The following is an 11539-nucleotide window of genomic DNA, read 5'->3' as shown; positions in this document are numbered from 1 at the left end:
TGTTTTTAATACCATTATATGTGTGCTTTGAGCTAATTCTCAGTCCTAATTCGTGTTTAATTGATATCATTCCAGGTTTAGAGCAAGTGAAAGAGCAAAGAAGAGAGATTCAGGAAGTCAGATGTCTTTTTGAAGGATTCGATGCCGAACAGCCATCTAGAACAACCCAAAAGGTTGTTCCCGAAGAGAACAAGCGTCTAACTGTTCCCGATCATTAAGGAAACTTTCTATTCCGAAAGTTTTCCCTAGATTCCACTCTCTCTTATCTCTTTACCACCAGCGCCTCCATATAAAAAGGCCTATGCTATCATTTCTTTTTCTTACGCTAGTTTTTGCAAGAGACCTAGAACTATTTTCTTTGGATTAAGCAACTTGTAAGGGAGAAGGCTTCATCCTCACGAGAAGATCATCCTGAACCCTTGTCTTTCTACTTTATTTTATATGCAGTATTATTCAGAAACCATGTCTGTGTCATCCTGCTTTATGATTGAGTAGTAGGCTAAGCTTGCTTAGGGTTGTAGGGTGTTAGCCGCATGAACTGAACACAAATAAGTGATCTTAGCTGTTCTTCATTCATATTGTTCTTACTGCTTACATTGAATTGATCACTTAATGTTCGATTTCTGATTTAATCACCTAGCTAACCGCTTAGGAGATAAATTGACATATATTGAATGAGCTTTGTATCCCTAATAAACGAGAGTAGATATTAGGGTATTAAGTGAAGTAATCAGATCTTTTCTCTAAGGCTTGTTATCGCGTCTTGTTCCACGTGAGAACTTAGGATTCAAGACCGATCTGCAAAGGGAGCAAGACCACGATAGTGGATTGTTCTAGCCGAGTGATCTGAGTTCAAGACTGCACCTCATTGCACTTGAATAGTTGTTCAGTTTTGCATTGACACCCGATTAATAACCCTAAGCCATCTTCATTTAAATTGAATTTGAACCATCTAGGTATTCTAGTTACTTGCGTCACAATTAATTCTCAAAACCCCACTTTTTTCTCAGCTTATTATTGAACTCATAAGAGTAAAGAGTAAACTGGTCCTCTGGATTGAATCTCAAATATTACAATTACCACTGTTAACTTGACAGTAGCAAAGATTCATTTTTAGTGTATCACTGCTCCTACAATCTCAGTGAGGAATGGAGATCTAGTCACAGAAGAACCTAACCCTGAGTATCTAAAATGGGTGCACACAAATCAACTAATCATGGCGTGGCTCATTGGGTCCTTGTCTGAAGATGCGCTGAAGAGTGTTTATGGTTTACATTCCTCAGAGTTTCAGCTACAAGACGTCTGGACATTCAGAGGAGGATTCAGACAACGACAAAAGGTTCTAAATCTATTTCTCAGTACCTGTCGGAGATAAAATCACTCTGCGACCAGCTTGACTCCATTGGAACCCCAATATCTGATCAAGAGAAGATTTATGGGGTGCTTAACAGCTTAGGAAGAGAATATGAGTCTATATCAGTGTCATTGAAGACTCTATGGACAACCTTCCGGGCCCTAGCGTCGACGATGTCATGTTCAAGCTCACTGGGTTCGATGATAAGCTCCAGAAGTATGAGATAGCTCCGGAAGTAACTCAACACCAAGCCTATTATACCAACAGAGGAGGTTATTCAGGTCGCGGTAGAGGACAATACAGAGGAGGTTATTCAGGTCGCGGTAGAGGACAATACAGAGGAGGTTATTCAGGTCGCGGTAGAGGACAATACAGAGGAGGTTATTCAGGTCGCGGTAGAGGACAATACAGAGGAGGTTACAGAGGAAGAGGTTCCTACACAACAGCTGGCAGAGGTTTTCCACAGCAATTTGGTCAACCTGCAGGAAGAGGCTCTTACTCTAAGAATAACCAAAGGCCAACTTGTCAGATCTGTGGGAAATATGGTAATCCGGCGTTCAAATGCTTCAAAAGGTTTGACCAGTCTTACAATGTTGAGGAGATGAAGCATGTGCTTACCACAATGAGAATGTCTGAAGCTGCAGGAATGTCTGGTCCGAGCTGGTATACTGATACTGCTGCTACACACCACGTGACTAACGACCCCCAACATTCCATGTGTTCCCTTCCATATGAAGGCTCTAACTAAGTCATTTTTGGTAATGGAGACTTCTTGCCTATAACTCACATTGGATCTGTTCCCCTTCCTACAACATCAGGTAAACTCATGTTAAATGATGTTTTACTATGTCCAGATATCACAAAGTCATTGTTGTCATTCTCAAAACTCACAGATGATTACCCTTGTGAGTTCACTTTTGACAATAAGAATGTGTTTGTTAAGGACAAAGCAACTCAACAGGTGCTAAGTCAGGGAAACAAGGTTAAAGGTCTTTACCAGTTGGAGAATCCTCAGTTCCTAGCCTTATATTCTTCACGGCAGAGTATGGTGTGGCATAGGCGATTGGGGCATCCTCATCTTCAAGTCCTGCAACATCTATCTTCAATAAAGGCTATCACAGTCAATAAGAGTGTTCAGTCCATGTGTGAAGCATGTCGTTTAGCAAAGTCATCTAAGCTTCCGTTTATTGAGTCTGTTTTTAACCCTTCTAGACCTCTTGAGAGGATACATTGTGATGTATGGGGTCCTGCACCTGTAATGTCAGTCCAAGGTTTCAGATACTATGTTATTTTCATAGACAATTTCTCAAGATTTTGTTGGATTTACCCGTTGAAGCAAAAGTCTGATGTGTTCTCCAAGTTCAAAGTGTTTCAGCAACAATGTGAAAATGTCCTTCACAATCGTATAGAAATATTTCAAAGCCATGGTGGTAGTGAATTTGTGAACAAGGAGTTCTCTGCTCATCTAGCCCAGTGCGGTATCAAACATTACATCTCGTGCCCCCATACTCATGAGCAAAACGGCATGGCAGAAAGGAAACATCGTCATGTCACTGAACCCGGTCTCTCCATGCTCTTTCAATGTCAACTTCCTCCTATGCTATGGGTTGATGCCTTTCTGGCAGCAATTTTTCTGATCAACCTTCTACCGACTTCAGTTCATGATAAGATGATCAGTCCATACGAAAAGCTTCATCTCAAGCAACCAGACTACACAGTGTTGAGAGTGTTTGGGTGTGCTTGTTACCCATACCTGAGACCATACGCACACAATAAGTTTGATCCAAAATCACTTATGTGTGTGTTCCTTGGCTACTCTGAACAGTACAAAGGATACAAATGCCTTTACCCACCAAATGGCAGAGTGTATCTTAGCCGTCATGTTCTCTTTGATGAGGCGAAGTTTCCCTTCACTGAGATATATAAGCATCTGACTCCTGTGCCAGATACACCTCTTCTGCAAGCGTGGTACAGACAGTCAGAACAACCAATACAAGCTGGAGACATACCATCTAAACAAACCCATGAAAAAGAAGATCTAGGACCTACTCCTCATCCTGGTGATCAGACGATCAACACTGATGCTGACAACGATCCTCAAAATAACTACTCTGACAATAACTCAACAGAGAGCTCAGACAATATAGATGAAGAAGGAGAAGCTGAGTTAGAAAACACGCAAGCTACGGCTACATCTACACAACATGAAGAAGAGGTTGTCAGCGTTCACCCAATGGTAACAAGAAGGAAAGATGGCATTGTTAAACCTAACCCACGATACGTCATGCTTACAGTCAAGGTAGTTCCTACTGAACCCACAACGGTGGCTGAAGCTCTCGCACACGAAGGTTGGAAGGCGTCAATTGTTGAAGAGATGGACACATGTGCTGAAACAGAAACGTGGAGTCTAGTTCCACCACCGGAGGATATTCACTTAGTTGGATGCAGATGGGTGTTTAAGGTTAAACTGAATGCAGACGGTACAGTTCAGAAGCTGAGATCAAGACTAGTTGCAAAGGGAACTCAGCAAGAAGAGTATGTTGATTTCCTCGAAACATACAGCCATGTGGTTCGTACGGCCACAGTGAGGATGGTGCTACATCTAGCTGTTGTCTCACAGTTGGAAGTCAAGCAACTAGACGTTAAAAATGCTTTTCTCTGTGGAGAACTACATGAAACGGTGTACATGCGATAGCCACCAGGATTTGAAGACAAGGATCATCCTGAATATGTCTGCAAGCTACAAAAAGCTATTTATGGCTTAAAACAGTCGCCTAGAGCATGGTTTGATAAACTAAGCTCTTACCTTATTGAGTTTGGCTTCAAATATTGTTCAAGAGACCCTTCCCTGTTCATCTACATGGATGGAAAGAATATCATGCTTCTGCTGTTGTATGTAGACGATATGGCTCTCACAGGGAACAACCAGCAATTCATCTTAGAGTTTGTGGCTCAGTTAAGTGAAAGGTTCAGAGTAAAAGATATGGGGGCTTTGAGTTATTTCCTCGGCATTCAAGCAATCAACACTCCAACGGTCTGTTTTTGAATCAAGAAAAATACACAAAATATCTTCTTCAGGCTGCTGCTATGCTGGACTGTTCTCTTATGCCAACTCCATTGCCCCTGCAGCTAAACAGAGTTCCTTACCAAGACACTATCTTTTCGGAACCTACTTATTTTTGGAGTCTTGCAGGCAAGCTTCAGTACTTGACATTGACACGTCCAGACATTCAGTATGCCGTCAACTTTGTATGCCAGAAGATGCATACTCCAACGATTGCTGACTTTCAACTATTGAAGAGGATCTTACGATATTTAAAAAGGACAATCACCATGGGTTTAACTCTTCATTCTGATACAGACTCGACCATGAGAGCATACTGCGATAGTGACTGGGCTGACTGTCGTGAAACAAAATGATCAACTGGAGGATTCTGCACCTTTCTAGGAGAAAACATCATCTCTTGGTCAGCTCAGAAACAATATTCGGTTTCCCGTTCATCAACTGAGGCCGAGTATCGCACTCTGTCTGATACAGCAGCAGAACTGTCTTGGGTTGAAGCGGTACTAGCAGAAATGGGTCTTCGTCATGCAAAGCCAGCTGAAGTGTAGTGTGATAACCTCTCGGCTATTCACCTGACTGCAAATCCTGTCCTACATAAGATGACCAAACACTTTGAAACACATTACCACTATGCTCCAGAAAGGGTTGCCAAGGGTTCGTTGCTTATCAAACATGTTCCTGCAACTCAGCAAATAGCTGATGTCTTTACAAAGTCTTTGCTGATTCACAGCTTCCAGGACTTGAGATACAAACTCGGTGTGGAAGAACCTCCCACCTCGAGTTTGCGAGGGAGTATTAGCAAAGCTGGGCCTCTAGCCCATGAGCAACTCAAGCCCACATTCAAGCTCAATACTCCAACGGTAACTTGCTCCCAAAGCAGACCAAAAAGCAACACAAAGGACAGTAGTACGGTTCCAGTAATCAAGACACATAACATGTTTTCAGTGCTAAGCGATAAGGAATGAGCTGGAAAAGAATATCCACAGGATATTCCTTTAGGTTAAGAAGTGTGTCCAGTTGTGGTATCTTGTATGTAAGAGTCCAAAATGTAGATCTCAAAACTTATAAATGAAAGTATGAATCTGTAGAGTTCTTTGTTCATCACTTACCAAAGTTATCTTCTATCTTGCTTCTGCTTTTAAAAATCTCGCAGTCCATTTCCACATGTGGAAATTCAATACCTTGAGGAACTCTGTTTCTTCTTCAGCAAGCTTCTTTGTCAATAACGAACAAGATCTTCTTATTCCAAAGCAAGACAAGGAGGGAGAAAGCTCTTCATCTACCGATATCCGTACCTTTTCACAGCCGTTGATCTCCATCGTCTTGAGAGCCTTTGTATCTTGAAACTCTTTGTGATTCAGTGTGGCGAGGTTCTCTAAACGGCTACTTACGGTGAACATGTATTGGAGTTGTGAGCAATTCCTCGTTGTCTGTAAACTCTCTGCGAAATATAGTGATCGATCATGTAAGATCACTATATCATTATTTCAGGCTAAACAAATAAACAATCAGCTACATGATTTAAATTACGTCAAATGAAACATCTCCATGATTAACATCAAATCGTTAAGAAGGTTAGAAAAATTAACAATTTACTTGTTTTGCGTCATCAACACTCTTTGTTATAGATATGTAAATTTACTTATGTACCATTATATATTCATCTACATGGCATTCTATTGTTCATTTTTTAACTTTTTTAAACCATGTCTTATATGAAAACCGTTTAAGATTGAATCAAATTTTTAGATGTGAGATAAAAAGTATGCTAGGGGCACGAGTAGTTCTCAATGCACATTAGAGTAATTTTATATTTTCACTTCTCTTTTAATAAGATAGACAGATGTGGCATTCTGTCATAGTAATGACTATTATTTTTTTGGTTAAGCGAGGGATAGGCGATGGCAAGGACGATTTTTCATGATTTTTCGAGGATGGGATCCAGGTTTCTTCGGGGTGATAGGGATTCATGAAGATCTCTATCAAGAAGATAAGATCGGCAAGATATGGAATTGACGAGGAATTTTGGTGATAAGGTCTATTAAGGATTTGTGATTGCCTTTTTGGACAAGAACAAAGTCGCGAAGGGACATTAGCTGGCTACTACCGTTTTACCATTCTCATCATGCTCCTTTTCTTTTCCAAGGGTTATTATATTTGGAACCGATAAGTTTATTACAATTCATGTGTTCTTTAGACTCATTAGCAGTTTGATAGTGTCCTTCTGGGACATGCATTTAAACTGGATCATTTACAGCTGGTAGTAGTGACTTAATCACTTTTTTAGGATCAGTAAATGAGTCTGGCAACTCATATAGTATTCTTTGTAATAAAATTATCTTCATACATTTATTTTGAAACTGAAACACTTTTTTCTCTCTGCTAATGTTCAAGAAACCGCTAGGTTGTAATGTTCAAGAAATCGTAGGCTTTAGTTATAAATTTTATAGGGAATTATTGATTAGATGAAAGTCTAGACCAATTTTTTGAACGACTATACCAACTTTTGAGAAATCCTTCTAGAATAATCATTTTGGCTATACCCGATTTGCCGCCTAAACTGATTTTTTGAACATTTTAGCTATTACAATTTTTGGTTTGTAATATCTTTGATATGTAAGCATCTCCAATAATCTGCAGAAGTAGTCTAGTCACTATTCTTGAAGAAGACATGAGTGTTGATTGGTCATATCTGTTAGCTTCTTCTTCTTTTGTTTTGCAGAGTGATGTGAAGTTTACTAAAGTAGCCATTGTTACTGATGCATAGGTAATAAGCTCTTCAAAGGCTTTTTCAATACTTTTCTTGTGTGTGTTAATGGAGAGGCAATCATCTGACTGTGTGTTGTACTGTTGTGGCTGCTCATGGATAAGACATCGTTTCATTTGTCTTCAAAAATTCTTTCCTTGGAGGTTGCACAGTTCTATACTGATATAAACATGCGGAGATCGTTTTTTCAGTCTATCTTTCCTTTCAAACCAGACGTTGTTTTGTTTCTTGGTGATTATTTCGATGGTGGGCCGTTTCTCCCCGAGGAAGAGTGAGCCCCTATCCTTGTTATTCTCTTCTCAACTGTGGAGCAGAATGATTCATGAAAATGCTGAAAATCAGCTATCATCTTCTCATTTGAATAAGATGGTATGCTTTAAGCCGGTTTAAACATGTGTTTGGTTTGAACTAAGGACAAGCTAGAGATATCCCTATGTTATACATTCCAGGGAACCATGATGTTGGCTATTCTTGTGTTGCGTCCCTACGTTCTGCAGACACTCATTCTGTCTGGCCATGATCATTACCAGTGCACTCTAACACACAAGTAGGAAAAAACAGGATCTCTAACTGAGGTAATATAACTCAGAGATGGCCGGCCACAAGTTGTTTGTATTTCTACTGTGGACAATCTTTGATGGTGTATATCATGTTACAGCATGCTTTAGGAACTATAAGCTGGCAACAAGGAGATTTATATCCTTCATCCACGCTATTATCTGTTCCTAACACCGTCCATCAAAACTCATCTGGTAACATGTTGCACACCCAACTATGCTTCCTTCCTAGACAACTGTTCATCTACATGTGGTATGTTCCTGATCCTGGAGTTTTTAGCTTGGCTTAGTTTGTAGATCTATGCTTCTAATTTTTGAACGACCAGGTGCCTTTCTCTGGTCGTCTTGAGCCTTCTTGCTCTCTTTCTATGGCCAAATCTTGGAATAAGCTTCTTAAACAACGCTGCTGAGTGTGTCTCAAATGTAGTGAAGTTAAGCTTTTTAAGCGACGCAAGAAAAAGAAGAACGAAGATGAGAACTGTGAGTATGAAATGGTGTGGGAATCAGAAGGGTCAATGCATCTCGTTAAAAGGTTGTCCAAGCTCCCGTGAAACGCCAAAGCGATAAAGCTCTTGTAGAAAGGTGATGCAGTGTAGCATCCTATTTCTATTGGGCTTTAGTTTTCTAGTTTAATTTTTTATTCTTGTTCTAGATAAAGATTAGTATTCTTAATATTTTGAAAGATAATGATTAAAGACTTTAGGATCAAGGTTAGATCTTTTTTTATTAGTATAAATAGTGAGCTCTTGATTTGTAAGAGTCACAACTTTGATTATTGATTTATAAAACTTAGAGCTTTGTGTTAAACAACTCTTGATTCCTTATTTCTGGGCATTCTTTGAGAATTCAACAAATATTAAGAAGGCTAAGATAACGGTGTTGGGATTGTGTGAGCTCATGTCCAACTCTATCTTATCTTATTAGTACGATATTGTCCACTTTGGGCCTTAGGTAAGCCCGCATGGATTTACTTTTGGTTTCCTTCCCAAAAGGCCTCGTACATTAGAGTTGGACATCTCTTTATATATTAGACTTTCTTTTGTCTAATATCCGATATGGGACTTAACTTGTTATCTCACAAACGGACATTTTCAGAATTCAATGTAACTTCGCATTATTGCTTACTATAAACTCCATAATATCGCAAGCTATAACATCTGCCGTTGATGTCGTACTAGCTAAACATCAGCATAAACAGCTAGAGTTATTACGTGACTTCATCGAAACTACTGCCAGTGTTTTTATTCAACAGAAAAAATGATATACTACTCAAATTTTTATTAGCAACAATCAAGATCAAGTTAGAGACTTCGTCGGGGAGCCAATATATGATGATTATGATGATGATTTTTGCAGGGAGCCATGTCACAAATCAGACGTGAGGTCAAAAGGAGGCACATCTCCTCAAAGGAAGTTTATATCCCCAATTAATATTCATGAGATTAATGGTAATATGACGAGAAAGACGCTTCTCGATAGACCGTCACAAGCAACGTGGAGAGCTATTACGTTCCAGTCACAAACCTGACGGATGAGCCTATCTATGATGTTTCTGATGATGAAGTATTTATAGATTCCCACTACTGAAGAGATCCACTTTTCAATGATGAAGACGAAGTTCAAGGCTTCAACAATGGAGGTGATTTTCACGTGGTAGTTGATGATGGTAATATTTGTGTCCGCAAGGAACATATAAATTTTGGTTTGGGAGAAAAATATTGTCATCAGCAATTTCATCGCAAGCCACCAGATCGCGATCGAAATAAAGGACACACATATGTAGATCTTGTTGCGACACATAAAAGACTAACTAATGGCTCTAAGTATACGAAGTTGTTGGACAGAACAAGGTGTATTCCATGGAAATATGGTAGAGGAACGTATTATGATGGCCTTGGAGATACATATGTTCCGTTCAAAGGCGCACGAATTCCTTTATTTCCTAGGGCAGAGACAATGGATCCATTGATACCAAACAAGGAAATCGTTAATCTGTCTTCTCCAATACGTCTAGACAAATTAGTGATGTTCCGGTCAGTGACTAAGTTATGTGGTGAAGTTACGTTTGTGGACGTAACATTTGTGATTTATCCCATGAGTTCTACTTGTCTTTTGTATTACTCAAAAGCATCAAGGGAAAATTTAGCCATTCTTGGAGCTGATGTGTCTAATTTTCGCCATCACTACGTATGTGCTATCATGCCTCTTGACAATTCTCTTGTAGGAAAAAGGAAGCAGAAGATACACGTAAAGTTGATGCTTCTTAGGGGTAGTGTGGTGTTTTACGTGTGAGAGATTTAAAGGACATTGGCGAAGTTGAGGATCTGAAAGTCAAATTCATTACTTGTTTGGTCAGTCTCTCATGTTTACGGTCATGACTCATGCCGTTTGTGTTCTTTTCGCCATGTGTAGAAACTGAAGTGGCTTTCTAAATGGGTGAGGCAAGAGAACAAGTTATGCGCTGTTTGGAGTCTGATATGTCATGCCACTGTCTCTCATGTTGATCTTTCCGTGGATTTGATCGAAGTGGAGTTTGAGAGAGTACGAAGCTATCTTTGTTTCGTCGCTTATTCTCGGTGTGTGGTAATGTCTTTTCGCTCATGCGTGGTCTTTGTCTTTAAGGACATGGCGGAACATAGGTCTGTGGTGGTTTACTTGACTATCTATTCACAACTCAGGTGGAAACATGAAGACTTGAAGAGACGACGAGAAGCCTTTGGTATGATTCATTTTGTTTGGGTGTGTGGGATATACGATACCTTTGCGTTTCTTCAAAATACAAGATCAAGTTCATCATTTACTCCATTTAGCCACATGAATGTCGTGTCACGTACGGCATATTACGGTCTTCAGCTGTGTGGCCTCTTTTTCACATGGACGTAACTGTACCGTTAGTAGTCTTTCCTTCTCATTGGTTACAAATTGAATTACATTGGAGAGTCTCTAAGAGGAAAGTCGAGGTTTTGTATAGTCCACAAGTGGGTTCAGGCTGCTTATTCATGGCAATTATATGTTGGCGAGAAATTGCTTGTGGATCAAGCAACTTGTTGGAATATTCTAACTCAACATTTCCGCATGTTTGTGCAGCAGCTATAAACTTTCTCATATTTTCTGTGTTTCCGTCCTCAAGCACTAAGTTCTCTCTGGTTGTATGGGTTCTAACAAGATCACCAAATCATCAGCTCGTTTGTGGTGTATTGATAAATATTTTCACGACAATACAACACCGATTACCTACCAAGAACGCAGAGCCGGTCCTAGAGGCGTGGAGGCCCTATTCAAAATTAAAGATATTTTTAGTGATTTTTAGTAAAAATTAATGTAAATTTCTTTAAAATATAAAGTTTGAAGTTTACTAACATAAATATATAATTATTTTAATTATATTATTACAATTTTACATATTATATAACATAGAATACATTAACAATTTTATTATTATATAAACTATTGCTTACTTAATATATTTAACACTATTTAATAATATAAATATACCTATATATACAAAAGGTTTTTTTAAAAAAGGGGGCCCTGTTGGACCCGAATATGACCCTCAGGTGAGGTATCGATAAGCGTGAGCTAGCATGTGGGTTGCGATAAGCCCATCATAACAAAGGGAGCTGAAAGCCGAGCTGACGACTGGACCTGGGAGACATCATAGCAGAGGTCACGACAGAAAGTGAGCTAACACCTTAAGAGACTCGGTCAAGAGGAGCCTAAAGCGAGTTCCGTAATTGAAGCCGAATATCTCGGAGAACAGTTGAAGGGTTGCCAACGAAACCTAGACTATATAAAGA

At 39.5% G+C, this 11539-nt stretch overlaps 1 pseudogene; it reads left to right on the top strand.

The window, feature by feature from the left end:
- Window positions 1-7180: 7180 nt before the first annotated feature.
- LOC106327814 lies at window positions 7181-8328 on the top strand (annotated as a pseudogene).
- The last annotated feature ends 3211 nt before the right edge of the window (window positions 8329-11539 follow it).

The sequence above is a fragment of the Brassica oleracea genome, chromosome C1 (assembly GCF_000695525.1).
Source record: "Brassica oleracea var. oleracea cultivar TO1000 chromosome C1, BOL, whole genome shotgun sequence".
Taxonomy (NCBI): Eukaryota; Viridiplantae; Streptophyta; class Magnoliopsida; order Brassicales; family Brassicaceae; genus Brassica; species Brassica oleracea.
This window is presented reverse-complemented; position numbering and strand designations above follow the sequence as displayed.